At 37.3% G+C, this 23036-nt stretch overlaps 1 long non-coding RNA gene across 1 annotated transcript in view; it reads left to right on the plus strand.

Annotated features, from left to right (window-relative positions):
• Nucleotides 1-22827, plus strand: part of LOC110015134 (uncharacterized) — a 33526-nt gene extending 10699 nt beyond the window's left edge. Inside the window, exons 3-4 of the long non-coding RNA XR_002873259.2 lie at nt 412-506; nt 22124-22827. This is a non-coding gene — a long non-coding RNA (uncharacterized LOC110015134). The remainder of the gene's footprint in view (nt 1-411; nt 507-22123) is intronic.
• Nucleotides 22828-23036: the final 209 nt, after the last annotated feature.

Here is a 23036-nt window from a genome sequence, read left to right on the forward strand (position 1 = left end):
TTTGTTTCCTTGCAGTGTTAAGCTTTCATGGTAATGACACCTGTGACAGAAGCTGAGGCAAACAACCGGAGCAAAAAAATGTAATGTCAGCCATTAACGGATAGGCAACCCAAACACATGAGATATGTCTTCAGCACAACTTCCTTGGAACACCAAGGGGAAAGCTCTTTCTAATCCACTTGCTGTTCGTTTTGGTTTCACACATCTGTTTCTGTACTCCTTTTCATGCCCCAATTGATGTGAATGGAAATTTATAGTTCCTCCCTGAATGTGCTGCAGCAAATTCATTAGAGGCTTGTAACACACATGGAGGGTGATACCAATTTCAGAGCTATAACCGGTGTCGGATTTGAGGTAACATACGATAATGCAGAGGAATACAAAAAATTAAATTCTCTCTTTCCTGAGCAGGAGGTGCAGCTGAAGAAGATGAGCGGCTTCATCAGTCTTCTGTGAGCACTTTGGGATGTGGGAGGGGCTGATCACTTACTGCTGCCAGTTAAAAGGTATGTGCTTTCCATTGGTGTATTGACTTTTGTGAAAACTAACAAAATATGTCATTTTCTGAATGCAATATTGTCTTAAAAAAACAAAAAAAAAAACGTATATTTAAAAATATTTAAAGAACCACTCCAGTTTTTGTTTTCTCTTGTGGCATTTATCTCATGATGGAGGACATGTATAAAACAATAAAGATTAAGATTGCATTTCTGAGTATTCATATCATTGTGAATCTGGAGCAGATGAAAAAATGCCCAACAAGATTATTCTTGTTGGATCTGGCCACTAGTCAATTTGTCAATTTTCCACACCTTTCATTCCCAGTTAGCTTGTCTTTGACATCATGTCTCATCTGCAATGGCTCTTGTAAATAGAAAAATGCAATTTAGCCAACCACAATCAAGGAAGTTTTTAGAAAGTACTGGGGGTATATATCAATATATAATATTGATTTTTTGAAAGGAACCTTGAACGGAAATTTGAACTTGGGCTGCATTTCGCCCACAAGCTGGACTTTGGACATGCCTGCTTTATATTAAAACGTGTAACATTTGTTCTGAGTAAATCTGCATAGCAGCAAAGCAAACTGAAATGTTTTCCAAAGTGTTAAAATGTTTTTGTTACATGTGAATTAACGCATCTTGTTTGAATGCTGCACAACACAGAGCCTGCAGTAAAAACTGTAAATGCATTTTTGCTGTGATTTGTTCATTTATCATCATTGCATTTGGTGTTTTTTTTCCACTTCATTGCCTAATAGCTTTGCGCTTTGTATGCAAAGGGTTCCTGTTTATAGGCCGAGTGAGCATGTAGCAAGTACGGTAATCTTTGTGTGTTAATATGGTCAACATGACTTTTTGACTTGCGCTGATGCATCGTCTAATACTGTGAGACAATTCATGGATTTGAGCATTCATCCACCAGAGCGTCTAATTGTGTTGTTTTATCCCAACCTTAAGGAGCAAAATACTGAACTACATCAGTGCATCTCCACTACATTAGCCAAGTCAATTTCATTTTTTTAAATTAAGAGCTTAGCTCTGAAGTAGGTCATACTAATAACTGTCACATGAGCATGTGAAACTGATAGGTTTGTGGCAAAAGTTTTGTAAAACTGCTCTGACAAACGCTAGCTTAATAAAATCTATCATCTCAAGGTTTCATCAAAGTTTACAGAGAGATTTAACATTCATAATGGAAGTCATTTGGAAACGCAGTCCACCTACGGCAAAACAAAATGGGAGTTATAATCCTGAGCATCAGAGCTGAACGCCTCAGCTAGTGTAGGCTCTGTGGAAATGTGCTTAATCAAAAGCTTTACATCTGCTGGTGTCATAATTCCGATGGAAGGTCATTACTAGTTTGAGGAGAAGCTGAGCATTTTTACATTAAAACAGAGAAAAACTAATTAGTTTGCACAGCAAATAAAAAACAAAAACAAACAAAAGAGCAGCACATAGCTGGACTGCGGGCTATCTCACAGATAACTCTCTTAACCAGACATGTTTCGTAATTAGTTTTCCCCTCCACTGGGACATTCAATAACCTGCAGTTGGAGAGATGGAGGAGAAGATAGTAATACTTATCGCAAATGTTTTCTCGGCACAAAAAAGTAATCCTGTCATTCAAAAAAAAGAGGATTAAAACTAGAAAGAGTGTATACATTTTCTTTTTTTCTGGGAAACAGGTTTCGAAGGAGAGATATTCCCCTGGGCTAAAGCTGGAAAACATATTTTCTTTACTGCTTTTCTTTAAATCCCAATAGTTACATTCAATTGAAGCACTTGTATGGGAAATAAATGGAATGTTTGAGGCACAAAACAACACAATAAAATGTTCAGAAAATTGTAATTAAGACAAAACAAAAAGCATTAAGTGTTTGTCAATTGTTTTGTGATAACTTGACTCATTTTATTTGTAGACAGGGCCCCCAACACTGAACACTTCAAATAGTTCTAATGTAACTTCCACGCCATTATTATCTAACTTTGGCATAACAAAACCAAAATCACTGAAATGGCATTAAGACTTTTCATGTGAAAGTGCATCGTCCTCCCACGTCGCACTGCAGCAATGGATTATTCCGTCAGCAGCAAGTTAGCTAGCAAAGAGATTTGAAAAAAAGTAAAAAAGTAAAAAACACAGTAGGATGAAGAGTAGTTGATTGAGTGCCAGCCATGAAAAAAGTAAAAGGCTAGGAGAAAGCAAGAAATGTGTTGCCGCACTCCCAAAAGTGCAGGTAGACAGAACAAGAAAAAGAACAACAGAATCAAAGTAACTCAGAATGAAGATAACGTAAGTCACTTCATGAGAGAAGGGACAGAGGAAAGGAAAGGCAAAGGGAGGGGCAGAAAATGATAATTCTTTATTTAATAATTCTTTATTTAATGTTATTGATGCCACTACATAGGGAACTGTTCTGTTCCATCATTCAAGGATTTGTGTTTCTTTTGCTGTCTTTAGTAAAACCTGACAAATAAAAAAGACAGAAGACCGCCATTTGTTCCTATGAAGTCAGTGGTTAACTAATTGGCACATTTGATTAATTCAGTGATTTTTCCCACTAAAAAACTAGGGGATTTTACATTTAAATGTGCATTTTAGATGCTTATTAACCTTAACATTTGGATTCATGACACGGATGCTGTCTAAAAGTCGACCAATGAAGAATTTATTCGATGGGCGTTTTACCCTAGATGAGGATATGTCAAAAAATTAGGAACAAAGAAAAAAATAATAGTACAACCGCTGCAGAGGGCCCCATGTTTTTTTCGCTCGGGGCCCCCAAACCGATAGGTCCACCAATGCTAGTGGATGAAAGCTTGACTATTGTAAAGCTTCATTTCCCCATGGTGCTACTTTCTGGGTGGATTTAAGCAAGATTAAATAAAAGTTATGAAAAAATTCTTATTTTTTCCTCTTCTTCAGAATAAGACAAGATGTTCATCGTCAGTGCCAACCTTTCTGTGATATTGCCCGGAAGGGAGTGTAGAGTGAGGTGCAGACGACGATCACTGACTGGGTTACTGATGGACAGCTATGTTGGTGGATTCACACGTACACATTCTCGGAGATGTGATTACTTCCGACAATTTGATTTTTCTCATTCCACCTGGCTGGAGCCAACCTCGGAGCCTCACCACATGAAAAAGCCAGTGCCATGCAAGCGGCAAACATCCTGCCATAGAAAAAAAAAGTCTTTTGTATGAACTTTATAAGCCAAATGAAAGCTTTCAAGCGAATGACAAGCCCTGCATTCTTCTTGGAACATTTTAAATAGGGGTTGTGTTATAAGATAAGATAAGAAAATTTAAGATAAGATAAGATCAGATACTTTATTGATCCCATCTTGGGAAATTCGGTTGTTGCGGCGACCGTGTACAGGCTCAATACCAAACAAACAATGGGTGACAAAATCAGGGGAGCAATCAGTCAGAAAACAGTTTATAAAATACAAAAATTAAATGTGGTTATCTATGGCAAATGGATGATGAGTTCTATAGTCCAATGGAGTGAGGTAGGAATAATCTTCTGTAGCGGTTGGTGTGACAGCGAAGCTGCCTTAGCCTCTTGGAAAAGGCGCTCCGCTGTCCGTCAAGTATAGGATGGAGAGGGTGCTCAGGATTATCCATGATGGATACGCGTTTATTCAAAGTCCTCCTCCTCTCCATCACAGCTTTGATGGTGTCCATTTTGCACCCCATTACAGAGCCAGCCTTTCTAATCCGTTTGTTCAGTCTCTTTGTGTCACTGGCAGTGACCCCAACAGACCACAGAAAAGAACAGAGCTGGCCACAACATCCTGGTGCACACATTGAAGGACCTTATATTTTTGGATCTATAATATTTACAAGAGGAAAACAGAGGATTGTTTAAAAAATGATTTTTGATTTAGTGGCTTTGTTTGTGTTTTAGTAAACATATAAAACAAGGCTATTCTAGGAGTTTTACAGTAGGTTATACTGACAGACAGTTGGAACCAATTAGACATAAAAACTACCCCAACACAATAAAAGATTAAACATCTTTTGCATTTTGCACAGGAGGTAGAGATTCCTCTGGAAACTATTATCTCATTTAAATGCGATATGTTTTTTCTTTGAATACATTGTTTTTAAGAAACCAATTTCACATATTTGTGGAGTTACAGTCCAATCTCCTGAGAGCTACGAAGTTAGTCTATGCTTCTAAGTTCCACATGTTTATCCATAATATTCAACGTGAGGGGCTGCACATTTTTGTTTTTCTACAGGCGTGCTGGGGATGTCAGGTTGTAGCGGACATATACACAGCATGCAAAGGTAACTAGGGGGGAAGTATAGGTGAGACGCAGGCGTAATGTACGGATTGTGCAAGGGGCCTGTTGTGTGTTTCAGTAAGGGGACAGTACGCTTTATTAACAACTAGAGTATGGCGTGAGGGGCACCATACAACAGCATCACTGTACATCATAATTGCGTACAACTAACATTGTCCCTACTCTTACTTCACAATACACTTACCACACGCACGACAATATGCTCTTTTTCTAGAAAAAATGCCCTTGACTAAGATTTTAATCCTTCACAGCTGTTTTAATTTATATTATAAAGATTATAAATGTCTGGTTTTCAGGTAATCTGAAGTGTCACTTTTTATTCCCTAAAAAAAATTATTCAACAATTTTTTCATACTTAAGTGTCATGTCAGTTGATTTGTCAGGGGTTGTAACCCTTGTGCTATCTTAGATGACCCCACCCTTACATTGACGTGTTCTCCCTACCACGACAAAGGTGGATAAAGGTGGAAAGATTTCATGTAATCCATGGACACCAGTGAAGATCACAAATCTTTGAAGAAAAAAGGTTCAGCACACTGTCTAGTGGGCCTAGATGACCCAACTCCCAATGTTAAAGTGCCTAGGATAGCACAAGGGTTAAACTCACAACCTCAACCTGTGAGCCTGTTACATGTTGTGTTTGTGCTCATATTCTACCATCTGCAAAATGTTTCCTGCAGTACTACTTGAGTTTGATTAAATAGTTTGTTTCTTTGAGTCATTGTAAGCTGTAATGCACCATCAAAGGGTACTATAAAGAGGTAGAGAGTTTTTTTTTTGTCTCAATAAACCAGTAACAAACAATGAGTAATGTACATCTTATGGTGTAAAACTTAATAACACCAGAGACAACAAAAATGTTCCTGCCAGAAACATCATGAAACATGTGCAAGGACGTTTTTGTTGGCTGTTATAATCCTGCTTGCTATGCAGCTTCAAAATCCATTTGACTGTTTACAGAGACATCAAACCACATCAATAAAATTTGAATGAATGGATAGCAAGATTTCCATTTCTTTGATAAGACAACGGGCTTCTGTTTTTAAAGTACACTGAGATTCAGCAATCACACATGTAAGAAGAGAGAAAAACAAATCCTCTCAGCTTGCCCTGTCTTTAGTTTGATAAAGAAGTAAAAGCAGACGATAGACTTACGCAACGTTCACACCACCGTTGGCAATGCACGTTCAAATGGCTACTTCAAATGAAAAGTTTTATAAAAGCGTAATTGCAAGTGTCAAGCTTAAAAACTCTCGCATTCACCTATACCTATACAAGTTTCTATGGCTTTATGTACAAAACGCGTGGCCATTGCACGCGTCTTAAATGCGTTGAGAGTTAAACAAGGATTCGCACCACTTTGACATTTTGCATCAACCCTCTTCCAACTGTAGGTGGCGGACATGAGCTAGTAAACATTAGACAGAAGAAGAAGGCTCTTTCTGCTTGTCCAGTGTGAACACCATAAGCTAAACGTGCGTTCAAGAACAAGTGTTCAGGGTGTTCTTGTGCAAGTGTTCCATGCTCGGCGTGTTCGTAGATTTACAGTGACTGTTCTATACATGAGAAGTCAGACACCATGACAACTTGCTTAACACGTTGATAGATGACTTAAAAGTTTTGATTGTGTGTGTGGCCCTGTGACAGACTGGAACCCTGCCTTGACCTCGATGTCAAATAATCAAGCAAATACAGAAAGTGGTCTATGTTTTTTGGCTGCATGTATTGATTAAAAAAAAAGTTTAGAGACTCTCACAAATGAGAAAATACTGAAAAAATTACAAACTCAGTCAAGTGATTCTCAGAGAAAAGGCTGTATTTCAAAACCTTCATGAAATCTTCCAGGGGTTTGGATGACCTTAGGTAAATAGAACATTTTTTGAAAAAAAAAAAAAAATCATTTGCCTTGTGGCTCAACTCCATTGAAAGAGTTGCTGCATTGCAAACTTCATCAGTCTGATAACATGCACATATGAAAGTGTGTACATGCGTATGTGCAGCTCTGCTGATCAAAGCCACAGTAAAGAGAGCAGGCAGACGTTTGAAGATGGCCCCCTGAGTTGCAGGCCACTCTCCACTCATGCACATTCACAAAGCATATCATTAAACATAATAGGGTTTTTATCACCGACTGTCAAGAAATACCGCTGCATTTGCATTCAAATTTAATTTGCCACACCGAAGCCCATGCATCCAAGAAATTTTCCTATATACCCTCCCCCCTGTGTCACACACATATGCGCAGACATATACAAGCACAAGCTCATGATTTTTAATACTGTTGTAAAGGGAGGTGGTGGTATAAAATCCTTATATATTAGTTTCACTTTCACTGTTGGGATATTTACGGCAGTAATTCATGCAGGCGTTTGACCACTTGTGATTTAAAGCAGTTTGAGTAGTTTAGACAGTTTAAGATTTATTAATATAAACAAAGATTACAATTGTTGTGGAACTTAAATACCAGCTAACCATCTTAATGGAACATAATTACGCCAAAGAAATTCTATAATTTACTATGGGAATTTGAGGAAAATGGTTGAAGTTGCACTGTTATTGTACAATCAAAGCCAATAAAAACACATCCAAATACATTACCATGTTGTTGTTTTTTCCAGCATCCCCAAAAAAGAAAAAAATCCAGTCCTTTGAAAAAAAAAAAAAAAAAAAAAAAAAAAAAAACTAGGATGAAATAGTAAGACTACTTCTCTGCCTACCTGTCTTTTCCCCCATGTTTCTTCACCTGAAGTAATGCAGACCCCATTTCACAGACAAAATATCCTCTGTAGAAAGTGTCAAAGTGTTTACCCACAGGCCTGAGTCTCTATCTGAGGCCTGACATCTAATATAGAGAACTGGCCTACAGCTCACACTACCCTCCCCTCCTAGATAAATGAAGGAAAGATGAGGTGCAGCATGAAGTGTGTGTGCTTGTTTTTTTTTGGTTTCCTTTATATTTGTGGAGTTCAAAAACCAAATGTGGTGTGGGGTTCAACACCTTAAAAGACTTTGTTCAACCTCTGATGCACCTTTACTTGGGTCTAGTAGTCCTATGTAAATGCACATGAACGTGCTTATGCGTTCAAAACTCTTGCACTCATACAAAGGTTCGCAAGTTTTTGCAGATTTCAGGCTTTAGGTACAAAATGAATGGTTTCATACGGGAAGGTAAGGCAACGACCAGGTGACAACTTCCTAATGACCATCTTAAGGCTGATGATAAGTTCACAACGTCCTCTGTAATGCGTATTCAATAAGATGTCACTTCCAATAAAAAGTCTATGTAAACACACATAAACGCTTAATTTGGGCTTCCATGTTCAAAACTCTCACATTAAGTCATAGCTATGCACATTTTTAGGACAAATTTTAGGCTCTACGTGTAAAACGCATCCACTAAATGCATGTTGCAAGTTAAACCAGGTCAAACTTTGACCAATCAGGGACTCGGATTTAGTAGTGACGTATAAATGGTGTCCCTTTTTAATTTACAGAAGTGCCAATAGTTTAAAAATTGATCATGGTGAAAAGATTAATTGGGGTTATTGCCCGGCTGGAATTAAATGTCATCAGGTCATTTATATATCAGAATAAGAACAGAGAGGAAAATGTGATGCAAAATTAAAGAAAATGAACTAGAAGCCCCTCCCTGCTCGTCCAGTCTGAACACCATAGGCGTTTATTATAAAAATAAACATTACTGACAAAGGAAAAGATGTTTTTAAAAAAAAATCTTATTTCTCGTCCGTACCGATCTCCTAGCCACCAAAAAAGTGGTGTCTATTTACATTTCTGTGAAATGACTGTTTATGATATCTGAGATAACCCTTTGCACACGTAGTCAAAGAACCCTACATAAGTAGAAGTAAATTCTGTGGAAATGTAACCCAAAATGTGATGTCCACAAATGTAGATTACAGAGGTTAAACTATTTAAACTACTGTTTTTGGTACTTTCTTCATAGTTTTCTCATTTTCTTTAACTTTGTTTCGAAAGCCCAATGTGAACCTTGGAAAAATAATATAAACCTTTTTGATAAAATGCTGCTTTTCCCAAGGTATATTTGCAATAAGTGTGCTACTTTACCTCTTTATAGTACCCTTGGAGTGTGGAGGCTAGAGAAAGGTACATGTTTTATAACCTATAAGGAAGACGTTTCTATAAAATGGGAGCTGCCTCTTGAGCACCATCAAGTTTTACTATCAGCTTTAGCTGGCACAAGGAGAGCAGAAAATAAAGAGTAGCTGCCTCTCCCAATCAAACAGACACTCTTTAAAAAAAACAAAACACTTTTCAGATGCTGTCTGGTGCTGCCAGACGTGCTCTACATACTGTGTTCACACACATGCGCGGCACAACAGGGAGCCGCAATCTAATTAACTTGATTATTAATTAAAGGGCTCTCTTAGGGAAAAAGTTTGGTGTTGATGGAGGCAGCCTTAAGGGGGCGCCTGCTGAGATGGCTCTGGACTCACCTTAACGGCAGGCGTGCTGGCTGTGACTATAGCACACGGACCCGAGCTGTCCGCACGCACACCGATACACACAGCAACCTGTGCTTCAAGCTCCATGCAGGCGTACACCTGAGCGCACCTGTCAGTGTGACATCTTATTCTGATATTTTTACTGTCTAGTCATGCAACAAGCAAAACACTTAAAGCCTTTTTTTTCTTTTCTTTGTGCAGTGTTCTTGCAGATGCATCCTCAAATGAAAGTATGATGTGCTGTATGGAGTGTTTCAGCCTCATTGTGAGGGAATTGCGCTTTGGATAATTGATACAAAAATCAATTAAAGATTGTTGACTTATCAAAAACTGTTTTCCTTTCAATTCAATTCAATTTAAAAATGTTTTTATAAAACCCATTATTACAACAATAGTCATCTCAATGGGCTTCAAACGGTATAAACACGAATCATTACATTGTGTAATAAACACAAATCATAAAGAACATAAAGTCAAAGAGATCAATAGGTAACGGCTAAACTAAACAGACTACCGGTAAACAAAACTGGGCATCCCTGCCCTCAGACCCTCCTTCATCCATCCCTCCCCTCCATATTTGTCTGACATCCTCCATATCACCACCCCCACCTGCCGTCTCAGGTCCTCGTCCTCCATCCACCTTACTGTGCCCCCAGTCCGCTGAACCACCAACTGTCATCTGAAATCAGAAACACTGATTCCATTTTTGCCTTTAAGTCAAATATCAAACTTCTCTGTTGTTTAGCTTCTCCTGTCAAACTGTACTTTTCCAAAATCTTCCATCAAGATGCTTCTTCATCTATTTAAAAATGTTAAATGTTCACTTTTACTGTTATAATCGGATAAATTGTCAGAGGGAGACATCTGTCGTTTCTGTTAAGTCTCCGATTTAAATTTGTATCAGAGTGAGTACACAAGGGTTAAGTTAGACAAAGTGGTTCAGCAATATTGAGAACTACAGTGAATGGACTCTATAAACATTGTCTTTTATTGCAGAAAAAAACAAAACACCAACAATGAGGCTCATCCCGACCTTGGGCAATCTGAGTTTTATTTTTACAGCTTGCTGCACATTGAAACAAGTATGGCTTCTTGGGCCAAGGCCAAATATTGTGCTATGGTTCACAAAAGTAAACGACCTGCTTTTATATGCTGCCTTTTAACCTTGGCTGGGTTCTGCAAAGCAATTTACGGTGTGGTTTTTGTTTTTTGCATTTTTTATATAAATGAAAATCTTAAGAATTTAAAAAATAAGAAGAGGAGTTTGACACTGTAAAAGAAGAAAACAAAGTTGTTGGATAAAATATTGTTTTCTGTTTCGGTTTGTCTTTTTGCCTGTAACTGCACCGCAGCAGTCTTGCCAGTATTTTTTTTACGCTTCCCTTTTTGTGTATTCAGCCAGTGTGCTCATCTCACTGCTTGTCAGGTGGTTTGCATTTGTTCCTTCTTAATCCCAGTGTCTACATTTGTAATTTGTGCTCTGTTTTTTTGTTCTTCTTTGTCCATCGTTTGACCTTGCTTTGTGTTTAACAGTGCTGGTTAAGATTCCTATAAGTTTTGTAGCCTTAGGCTGAATCCAAATTCTCTCCTAAACCCCTTCAGCTTCTCACTTTTCCTACATTTATCCCTCCAAGCAGAAAGATATGAAAAAAATTTTGTCTTCAAATTTGGACGTTACTACCGCATTTACGTTAGCATGCAGCTGCTAGCAATGGGAAAATTCATAACAACATCGGTTTTAGATTGTAAAGACTCATGCAAGAACAAAAACTCAATACTTACATCTAAACGTAAACTACTGTGCTTAAAGCACACCGATGTGAAGAAATGCATTTCTCCTCCATGCCACAGCGCGATGCGGTTCACCCTACGGGCAGAGAGATACCCAGCCCTAAGCTATCATGGCTCTTCCTTAAAAAGAAAACACTTTTGGACGCCACTACAGCTTAAAATACCCTTAAAATTTGACCGATAGGGAGGAGCCAGAGAGGTAGGGAAGCAATTTAAATTCAGCCTTACCTCAGATTTGGGTAAATTCGTTTTCCAAGTCATATATTCTGGTCCTTCAGAAATTGAAATGGAATAATTTTCATGGAGAGCAAGAATGATTTCTGACGAAAATTTGCACAAAAACTTTGATTTGTCTTTCAACTCTGTACACAGAGAGTGTTCAAATTGAAAATCCTTGAAAAGAAGCCAAAAATGAACCCATTTAGAACAAAGTAAAGAAGAAAGCAAATACAAAGACTGTGGACTGACTCACAGAAAGACGGCCCGACCTCCCCTGTTTTGTCTCAAAGTCTCAGTTGGGAACTTGCCTTCAAATAAGCTCAATTAAACCCCACAGGTCTCCAAAAAGCTTCACTCACATTCCTTTGAGCTTTTCTGTGATGCTTCATCAGTTCTAATGTCTGTTTCCTGTGGTTACCAAATATTCCTAATTCATTATTTTGAGCATTACTGTTAGAAATATGGTTGCAGTCATTATAATTACAACACATTTTGTAGTCTGGGGCATTTTAAAAGACCTCGAGGGCTCCAGGCACTCATATGACTCATACCATTCAACATTTTCCGTTAGCCGAGATCTCTGCACTGTAAGATTTGTTCGTTTTAATAAGGTGCCCTGTAAGAGCAAATTTAAAGATGTATATCTGCCCTTCATGTTTGCTTGCATGTTTAAAAGTCACGTTCATGTATGAAGTTTATTGGTCTACTCAGTAGATACCTGTTGTTACAGATGACAGCCGATGCATTTTTGTGCTCCTGCTTGCTGGAATGAAATGAACTTTTGGCGTAACTATTGCACTGAACTTAAAATTATTCCCGATTACCACCTTCTTTTTTTTTCCTGTCTTTTTCATTTGGTTCGTTCAGATTTTTCTCTCAAATCATTCATGTTTTGACATCAGCAGGGATGCACTTTTTACCTGAGAGGATTTTTAAATAGAAACACAATGGATCTTCTTTTTGATAGTTTTAAGGCTCCAAAAAAAAGAGTCATCTCCAATATCTTAAAATGTTTCTAAGCATGCTGTTGTGTTTGTGCCTCTGTGTTTGCCACATTACTTAAAGATCCACTACAATAACAAATAAAAAATAAAAAATTTTTTTTTAGTTTTTCCATGTTTTTGTTTTACAATTATCATGATGGAGGACATATATAAAGACAATTAAGCTTAAAATTGCAAATTGTGATGAATCAAAAAGATGCACTTGGAAAAAGCTTTTAGTTGTTTTTCAACTACAATTGGCAGGTCATAAGGTCCCTGCTCCGCTCCATTCTGTGCATCCACTTACAGACCAATTGATCCATGTACATCTTTGTTTTCCTTGTCTGAGCTGGAATCTGCCTCCAAACTGTACAGCTAGATAGCTCCAATATTGCTCACCATTTTTGTTGCACCACTAATGTTAACTTGCGGTGTTGAGAGGCTGTAAGCTCGTGAGAGAGCGTTTACACAGATGGATGATGGGTAAGGGGGGCTGGTTTACTTCCCTCCAACAGTTTCAGCTACAATTCAGAGGCTAATTTCTGATGAACTCCTGCCGCTGTGCAGAAACTATGACCTAGAAAACAACAGCTTTTTTAAAACTTTGGCCAAAAAACTCTATAATTATATTTAAAAGACCACTTGGAGCAATTTTACAATAGATTAAAAGATGTTTGGAGTGGTACTTTAAGATATCTCACAATATAAATTTGGTTCACATAAATATCCCTGTTTTTTAATCCCTTAGAAAAATGTCTTGAAATGCAGGTCAGAGTTTGCAGAGAACAAATAAGTAATGCAGACGTCAGCTATTACCATTGAGATTATTTCATGTCTTCAGTAATTCAAAGGTCTTTGTTCTGTTTTACACTGTATAATGCTGCATGTGATGAGCAGAGGGCACTGAAACAAAGCCTGGAAGGCTAAGCTTCTCCCATGGTTTCATTCACATTGTTGAATTAATATGTTCTGCCGACCTCTGACCTGCTAATTTACATTGCATCTCAAAGACACGGGTTGCAATAAAAACTCAGGGCCAAAGGTATCTGCTGTCTTTTGCCTATCTGGCAAATGAAAAGCACAGTGAGCGGAGCTCCAACAGGGACATTAAATGGAAATTAGAAAGTAGAGAGAAAAATGGGAGAGAACCTTTCTGAAATTAATCGTGAACCTCCATTAAAGAAACAAAGATGAAGGGGAAAAAAAGAAGCGTAATTGAAATTCAACGTGGAAAGCCTCTTGGCTCGTAGGCTCATCTACTCCAGAACATTTTTACTCCTAAACTTTTTGATTTGCCAAACCAACAAAACATAAAGGGCTTATGAATTTATGAATGTACATTTTCTTTCTGAGTCGGGCCTGAGTGATACACAAGAAACCGAGTAGAGCTGACAGGTGCCTATCTGCAAGAATCTGATGAACATCTTAAGTAGAAAAGCCAAACGGATCAAAACAAAATAAACAGCTGAAAGGAAGACTCAGCCTGTGAAACTAAAGCAGACTCTAACTTCCTAAATCACAGGAGACAAATAAAAGCTTCAGATTTGTCAAAATAAGGAATAAACAGCTGCTAGGGACAGCTTTAAACCTATTGTGATACTTCTGAAGCCACCGACAGTTCTAGGCATTCTTGATCAATGTTGGCCGATTTACCATTTCACTGAAAAATTGATCTAATCTTTTTTTTTTGCTACACTTTTCTTTTTGCATTTCTTACGGCTAAATTTCTTAGTTAGATTTACAGTTTTTGTACTGTAGGTTATTCATGTCTTTTTCTTTGTCCCTGCTACCTTTCTTTTTACCACAGTTGATTCCATTTAGTCTGGGAAGATGTCCATCCATGCAGTAGTACAGCTGATCTGTCAGATTCCATGATTTTAATCTCCCCAACGGTCTAATCATCTAGCTTCTCTCCTGTTCTTGCTCGACCATCACAACATCTTCAGACTTCTCATCTCATATGTTTCAAGAGTTCATCATTCTGTTTTCTTTGACATTTTGAATTTCCTGTTTGGTTAAAAAAAGCATTTGGCTGATTCCTGAGAACCGATGACTTCATATTCTTCCAACTGCAACAGTAAAGATGAAAAAGCTTGGTGTGTTTGTAAGGGAACAAAACTAAAACATGCACTCAAACCCAAATCTTTTTTTAACACTGCCATTCCCTTGTCTTCAACAACGAAAACTTTGGTAATCAGGCCGCATGCCCTCTCCTTCCTACGACGGAGTTTTAGGGCCACCAAAAAAAAAAAAGTACAATTACGAGTTTTTTTTCTCATAAATTTACGAGATCAAAGTGGAAGTGAGCATACATGCAGCAAGTGAACGCTTTTCAGCAGCAGAGCAGACCGACTAAACTCAATTGAACAGGTAAGCTGAGTGTTTATTGATAACATTACAAATGTTTAGAAGCTCATTTGTTTGATTTATCATTTATTAATGTTTCATTAATTGATGGTTGGCTTGCAGGATCTCTGCAGCCGATGCTGACATCGGTGTCCCTGCAGCTGTCCACTTCAATCCTTTCTTCCTCCACCAAAGAAAAGATCTCTACGTTTGTGTGATGCTTCCGTCTGAGGCGGATGACTTTTTGTCATTTACAATCTTCTAATGCTAATATAACAGACTATGTTTATTTCTTTTTATTGTTTTATGTTGAAACGGGACGTTTTATCTTGAGGAGGGGGCGTATGTAACACTGTTTACTTCCGCGTGACGTAAGGTGACAAATGAAGTTCAGGGTGCGTGAATGAAAAGGAAAATAAAAGGCTGCAGCATTCCTCTACACCCAAACATGTCTCTGAGCTCCGCTTTACTGATACCGAACCCCGGAAAGCCGGCTCCACTGAAACTAATCGGATTTTGAGTCACCAGAAGGTTCTGAGTCTCTTTTTTTTGTAACCGTTGTGCTATCATAGGCACTTTAACGTTGGGAGTTGGGTCATCTAGACCCACTAGACAGTGCGCTGAACCTTTTTTCTTCAATGATTTGTGATCTTCACTGGTGTCCATGGATTACATGAAATCTTTCCACCTTTATCCACCTTTGTCATGGTAGGGAGAACACGTCAATGTAAGGTCGGGGTTATCTAAGATAGCACAAGGGTTAAACCTATCCGGAAATAAATCTTCACAAAAGGCTCCACATATTTCATCTTCAAGCTAGCGCCCGATCAACGGCAAACTTTGGTGCTTTTTCCTCGTTAATCTATGACTTTTTTTCTCGTAAATTTTCAAGATTTTAAGTCGTAAATTTACGAGTTTTTTTCTCGTAAATTTATGGCTTAAAATCTCTCAATTTAACAGTTATGTCTTTCTTTCTTGTAAATTTACGACTTAAAAGTTGTAATAAAAAAAAAGTTTTTTTGTAAACTGGCCCTAAGACTCCGTCGTACCTTCCTCACTGAGTCCTTGTAAAATTCACGTTTTGTGTCATGAATGATATCATGTCTTTGTACTTACAAAAGTAAGCTTTTGTTGTCGATGGTGGAAATAGACAACGGTGTTATCCGTGGTGTTAATGTGTGTTATTATGTGAGCATGTTACCTAAAATATAATATAAAATGTTATGTTGAAAGTACAATAGAAGTTTTTATTTTGAAAACCCAGAATAGTTTTGCGTTTCTCCTGCTTTTTGCCGTGATATCAACTTAAAAAAATTTTCATAACTTCCACGTAAACTTGCGTTGCGAAGGGATGGACGTCAGACGCAGAACATGACGAACATTCTGACTGATTAATGAACGTTGTATTTTTTTTTTACGGAAATCCACCATAGACGGACCAGTGAAAATCAGACTTTACATATGAGTGTAGGGCCGCTTTTCTCTGCTTCAGGTCCACTGGAATTATGTTAATTATGTTAATGAAAAAACAAACAGCACATGCAACTTTGTGCTCTGACTTATTGGTTCCAATTAAATTATTACTAAAATACATCTATCCGTTTCCTAAACCCGCATAGTCCCTGTCAGGGTCTTGAATTGCTGGAGGCTATCCAAGCTACTATTAGGAAAAGGTGGGATACACTCTGGACAGTTTGCCAGACATTTGCAGTTATTACTGAAGTGTTTCAAGAAAAAAGAGTGAAAATGTCTTTTTGACTGAAGTCAGGAGGTGCTGAGACCTATCAAGTTACTATGGTGAAACATGAGTAATGTTGGTAAGGTAAAACTGAAACGTGAAAGAAAAACAGACCAAACCAATCTATCATGATCTAAACTTCAAGTTTAACCCTTAAGCATTAGAGCTTTAGCTTCAGTGTTTACATTCTTTCGACCACTGTATCTTAAAGCAGAGACAAGCACCTTTGCTCTGATGTGCAGGACTGTACAGTGTACAGTGTACAGTTAAGTGCTTACACAATCAATGTAAATCTGCTGATTTTGTCTGGGAGAAGGGACCAGCTGATTCATGTTAATCGCGTAAACGGTCGAAGAGTTACGCTAGGTCAAAGATTGTATGTTATCTAGGCTTTACCAGTGTTGAAGGGCCCATATAATGCAAACTGGACCTTTTGAGCTTTTAAGTCTATAATAATGTTCATTCCTCACAAAAAAAACCTCAAAGCTGTATTTTGAGCTCTGATTTGATTTCTGAGCATTCCTCTAAGATCCTGCACACTGAGCACCAGCCCCTCACAATCGACGCAAACGAGTGATTTCTGACATTGTGACAGAAATAAATGAGTAACAGTACCAGTACCGCCCCCATGCTAACACACACACCCAGTTTCTCAGTGGAGCTAGGGGTAACCGGCAAACTGCTATCATGTTTTTATGCACAATATGCGGATCCATCTTTGCAGAGGTTCAGATGTTGTTTGTTTTCGTGGGTGAAACGCAAATACGCTGCCAAGGCCGATTTTCGGTTTACATCATGAAATGGACAGCACCCACAAGGAGCAAAAGGCGGTTCCTCAGAGATTGACTCATTTTACTAATGGATAGGAAAATGACCTGGTAAAATAAATAATTCATTTAAAAAAAGTTCTTTATGTTCATACAGTATAAGTTCTATGATTATATATATATATATATATATATATATATATATATATATATATATATATATATATATATATATATATATATATATATATATATATATATATATATATATATATATATATAATATATATATATATATATATAATATATATATAGACTTAACCCTTTAAAAGGCCTATATCATGCTTTTCTTAAGCCTTTCAGATTAAACTATATCCATATATATATATATATATATATATATATATATATATATATATATATATATATATATATATATATATATATATATATATATATATATATATATGGATATATATATATGGATATAGTTTAATCTGAAAGGCTTAAGAAAAGCATGATATAGGCCTTTTAAAGGGTTAGGTCAATGGTGGAAGAAAACAAACAAACAAAATAATTGCCAAGAATAGCCAGAAGCTGAGCATAAAATCAAAAGCACAAAGTTAAGAAGAAACGGACTATAGATTTTACTTCTGTGTACTTTCAAAACAGAGTATTTAGAGCGCCTGTCTTTTCAGTTGGTTGTAGATTAATAGGATAAAGAGGAAGTGAGTTGCAAATGTATCGCTTTTTAATAGCTGATGTCACTGTTAACCAGTGAAATTTACACCTTCACACATCTCACAGTTTGAGCCTGCATCAGTGTTGATAGGTGTAGTTCAGCTTGTGACAGAGACAATGAATTATATCTGAGCCAGCAACTAAATCTAAAATGAAAGGCTGCCCACAAACAAATGCAAAGTGCACAAAAGCAGTCAACAATAAAGCATTTTATTCCCTGTTTTACTGTCTCTATTTGTCACTGCTCTTCCTCTCATTGGAGCCTAATAACACCTCCTTCTTATCACCTCTTTTGGGTATTACTTTAGCCAGGAGTTGTAAAAAACAAAACAAAATCTCCAGATGAGAGCTCAGCACAACTACTTCTCACAAATCAGAGGGACATTTCCAACACCAAGTTTGCCTTTCATTGTTGTGCAAGTCAATTCAAAACTGGAAGAAATTCAATATTTTTCTCTTGAACTTTTTCAGGATAAACAATTTCTACATAAAAAACATAAACCAAAAAAAAATCACATATTTTCAAATTATTAGTATGCTGGCCCTGAAGTCCAAATCACATAAATAAATCACTCAACACAAAAACAAATCAAAGATCACAACGACAATTAAAAAAGAAAAGCAAATATAAAAAATAAAAATAAAAAATCCAAACAAAATTCCAGAATCTTAAACACAATTCCAAATAAATTAAACATTTCAAAAACAGAAAAACACAATTTCCAAAAATCAAAATGAAAGTAAAAAAAACTAGACTCAAAAAGAAGTTTTTTTCAAATGTGTCTTCAATGTTCGCATACTAATGAAAGTTTTATGGTTAGTTCTGCACCTATCCAGTATTGCTTCATGCCAAATAACTTTCGGTTGCAAAGTGCAATGTCCCATAGTACCAACCTTTTCTGGTTTCTTCTTTTGTTTCATTTCTTAACATTTCATTTTGATTTCTAGAAATTACTTTCATTTTTATTTTGTCGTTGTGATTGTTTATATGGTTTTGGTGATTTGTTGTTGTAATTAGCACTTAAGGACCACCATATAAGAGACTGAAATACGTAATAAAACAGTTGTAACACTATAGACCTTCCTTTAAACTTTTTTTATTACTTACATTCAAAAAGAATGCATTTTTTTTGTCAGAACAAATTAAATAGATTTTCTCTTTTAGGCTCTTCTTTATTTTCTTCTTGTGGAAAGAGGGTGCAAGGGTTGAGGGAGTTGCTCACTGGAAGAGTAAATAAGGCTGGATAACAGCGTCTGAGTGTCTCTTTCACTTTGTGCACGATGTGACTGAGGCTTGGGTGGGAACCCGAATCCCAAGGTTGAGGGGGTTGTCTGTTGATTGGTCTAGACATTACATACCAGGAGTGCCACCTGCTCCCTTTGCGTGCACTCACATAAACACACACACACGCACACTTGCATGTAATATATTCACTAGTATGTTGAGGTATTCATTCACATGCGCAGACATATTTCTGCAGCGGCACAGGCGCATGTTAGAGTTGCACACAATCACAATACGCACAGGCATTATCCACAGGGGACAGGTGGCACCGTGCGCTCCAGGTTGATTCAGCAGCCACAAAAGTGATTCTTTTACTGCCACCATCCTATCTGATTCTACAGGGTAACCTTTGTAAAGCAAGGACACAGAGAGACAGAGACTCTGTCTGACAGCACCAACCTTTCCAGATGCCGAGGTGAACACAGGAGCTTTTTGGTGCACCTGACCTCAAAGATAGATCCTAAAAAAAACATTTTTCTTTTGCTTGAAACCCCAGCTTTGTATCTGTTGTCACATACTCTTTTTTTATTTAAGAGAATAAAACAACATTGAGGATACTTACAAGTTAGTAGATCATTTTTGCAAATAAAAGTCTATTTGATGCACTTAAGGAGACAGCAGTGGTTTGACTTCTGCAGCCCCAAACAGGATTGCCTTTTGACGCTGTCATATAATGTCTAAGACCATTTTTCAGTATCTCACACATTTAAATGGCCCTGGCTGAAAACTGAGTTTGTGAAAAGGGCATAATAGGAATCTGTCAGGGAGGAATAGGAATGAGCAGAAGAGAGATGCCATTCTGAGGGAAAATATCAGCCTTTATATGGCTTTTGAATGGGAAGCGAATTGAGTGCAGTTTGGGAATTATCACAAAGTTTGAATACATGGAAGCCAAAAGTGCCCAGCTTTTTTTTTATATTTATAATCTTTTTCACACTTTCAAATGTTCAGTACTAACTTTGTGTATCAGTGAAGCCTGAAATGATTGCATTTGCTGTTAAAGGGCAACATATATCGGGAAGGTTCTTGGGCGAACAAACATGCAAAAAAGAATAAATGTCAGTGAAATTTACATGATATAAAATGAATCAGGGGGAAATCCGTGCCTTTTTTCCAAGATCAGCTTTATGGTTTCCACAGAATACACATTGGGTTGAAATGAAGCCATAGCTCTTTGTGCTGATGAACTCAATCTCTGAAAAAAAAAAAAGACACATGGAAGGATAAGGATAATGAAAGAACTGAAACACAACACAGTTCTTTATGATGATTGCAGCGAGTAAGAGCCGCCGCAATGTGACAATAATGCATAACACAATTGCCAATAGCATTTATTTCATGCTGTGTTTAATTCTGTAGGAATAATGATAAAAGGAAACAATCAGAAAGTGTGTGAGCACAATAAAGAGCTTGACGGAATGGGCTATTGCTCTCCTGCTGGGAATGATTGAGCCCTAACAGGGGTCGGCAGAAGAAAATCACCCTCCTATCTGCAATAACATATGACATCCAGGACGCCCACTAGATTCTACCTACATCAATAGACGTGCTCTTCTTGACTTGAGTTTTTGATCATTTATGATGCAATCTCCATTAACAGACACAAGCTCCTAAAGGCCTGTTTTTTTTCCATTTCAGTTTTTTGTAAGAAAAAAACATGTAAATTGCTTACGTTTATGTAACAAATTAAAGTATATTAAAGTTTAAAAGTTCCAGTGGATTGTTTTTGATGTATTGTAAATGTGTCACAATGGTTTTTTTTATTATGATTATGCAGTTTTTAGCCATAGGACAAAAAAAAAAAAGTGGTGTTTTCTGGGATAGAGCCTATAAGTTGTGGGTGGGACTGTTAGTGCAAAGTAAGCCTCTCCCCATTTCCCATCATCCCTTTTTTACACTCTCTCCCTCTAGCTTACAGTGCTTCATACCCCCCATCTAACATCATTAGCAGTGCAACAAAAATGGTGAGCAATATTGGAGCCATCCAGCAGTACAGTTTTGAGCCAAATACCAGCTCAGATGAGAAAAACAAAGACGTACATGGATCTATTGTCTACAAGTGGATGCAACAGAATGGAGCAGAGCAGGGAGCTTGTGCAGTAGTAGATTATGCATCACTCAAGCTTTTTCCAACAGTATTTTGGAAAACATCTGCTCCTGATTCACAATGATTTGAACAAAGAAAAATGTGGAAATGCAATTTTAAGTTAATTTTCTCTAAATAGGTCCTCCATCATAAGATGAACGTCACAGGGACATGTTGTTTAAAACACCCCAAAAAAAGGATATTTTCCTCAGAGTGAGTTTTTTAATAATTTTTCACTTACCGGTTTTAGGTCATCTAGTGAGTGAATGTTTGTCATGAACAAGATTTTAAAATGCTGCAGACGTATATTGTTATTGTGGTGTTATTTCCCACTACTCCTTTGGGCTTTAAGTTGCAAAATGTGCATCCTAGTTGAACACGCGCCTGCCATTCTGTTTTCATGCTGATGTTAACCTGTGCGTGTGAGTACACAGCGGTTTGTTTGTAATTACGCATTTGTCCGTGCGGCTGCATGCGTCTACGTTTGTGTCACCTACTCCATTTCTATGGAAATCAAATGCGGCAGCAGCCACAAGTTTACATATTCCCCCCGTTTTGACTCCATTCAATCAACTGTGTGCATAATTACCCCGGTGCCGTATGCTAATCTATTGGGACCCAAATATTGCAGTTTGACAAATCTTTCATTTGTATTCAGTCGCTACACAAAGCATCAATAGTGCTTTAGCACACAAGCTGCCCACTAACCCCCCCCCCCTTTTTTTTTTCTCTTCACACATGCCACCCTCCACCCACTCATGCTTTTCCCCAGAAACACAGAACAGTGTGGAACTGAAAGCTGGCTGATTAGAACAGCAAGACATGCTGGGATTTGGGTTTGTCATTAATATTTTTCTCTTCCAGATGGCGCCTCCTACAATGCAAAAAGATATCACCACTGGGCCTGCAGACAGGGAGGGGCTTTTTATTGGAGGGAAGGACAATTTAAGGGGAAGACAAAGAGAGGAAATATTTGTTGTTTTTTTTTTCAAATGACAAGCATAGAAGGCCAAACAGCTGTTATTATTAGTTTATACTCTAATGCATTTATTATTTCATAACCTAGACATGATGATTATAGTAGCTGTTGGGGTATATTTTAATCTCAATTTGGTGACTGTTTTTGACATGATGAATATTTGTATTTTACCTTTTCTGCTAAAAAAAAAAAAGTTTTTTTCATCTGTTTAACTTTTAGTCCGGAATAAAAATGACCTGACCAACATTTTGCTCTACAGGTTTTCTCATTTTTAATGTATATTCCCTTTAATCTGTAATGATTGTCAAAGTTTAAATACATATGTCAATATAACAGATTTTGTTTGAAAACACATTATTTTACTCTAACAAATATTTACTTATGCTAACTGCCTCTGGCAACGCAAATGTAGGCCCATTTAACCTTAACACAGGATGAACATGTTAAAAATCATTACCATACTTTTCAGAGTATAGGTTGTGTATTTTTTCATAGTTCGTCTAAAGGTACAGCATATATTCAGAAGCAACTTATATGAGATATTTTAAAACATAAATAGACTCATATATTTATCAATGTATCCAATAACAACTGGTTCACTTTTAGCGATTGCTTCCCCACTAGAAGGTACTATAGGTGTGTGTATCAATATTTGCTACTGACAGCAACATAGTAGAAGAAGCCCCATTTATGAGCACATTTTTGGACAAGCGTTAAATGTGACGCGTGACCAAAAGAGGCAGTGGATGCAAAACTGATGCACTGAAACAGTAAATTTGAATTACCTTTGGTGATTAC

Source organism: Oryzias latipes, chromosome 5 (genome assembly GCF_053564925.1).
Source record: "Oryzias latipes strain Hd-rR chromosome 5, Olatipes_Hd-rR_3.1".
Classification (NCBI taxonomy): Eukaryota; Metazoa; Chordata; class Actinopteri; order Beloniformes; family Adrianichthyidae; genus Oryzias; species Oryzias latipes.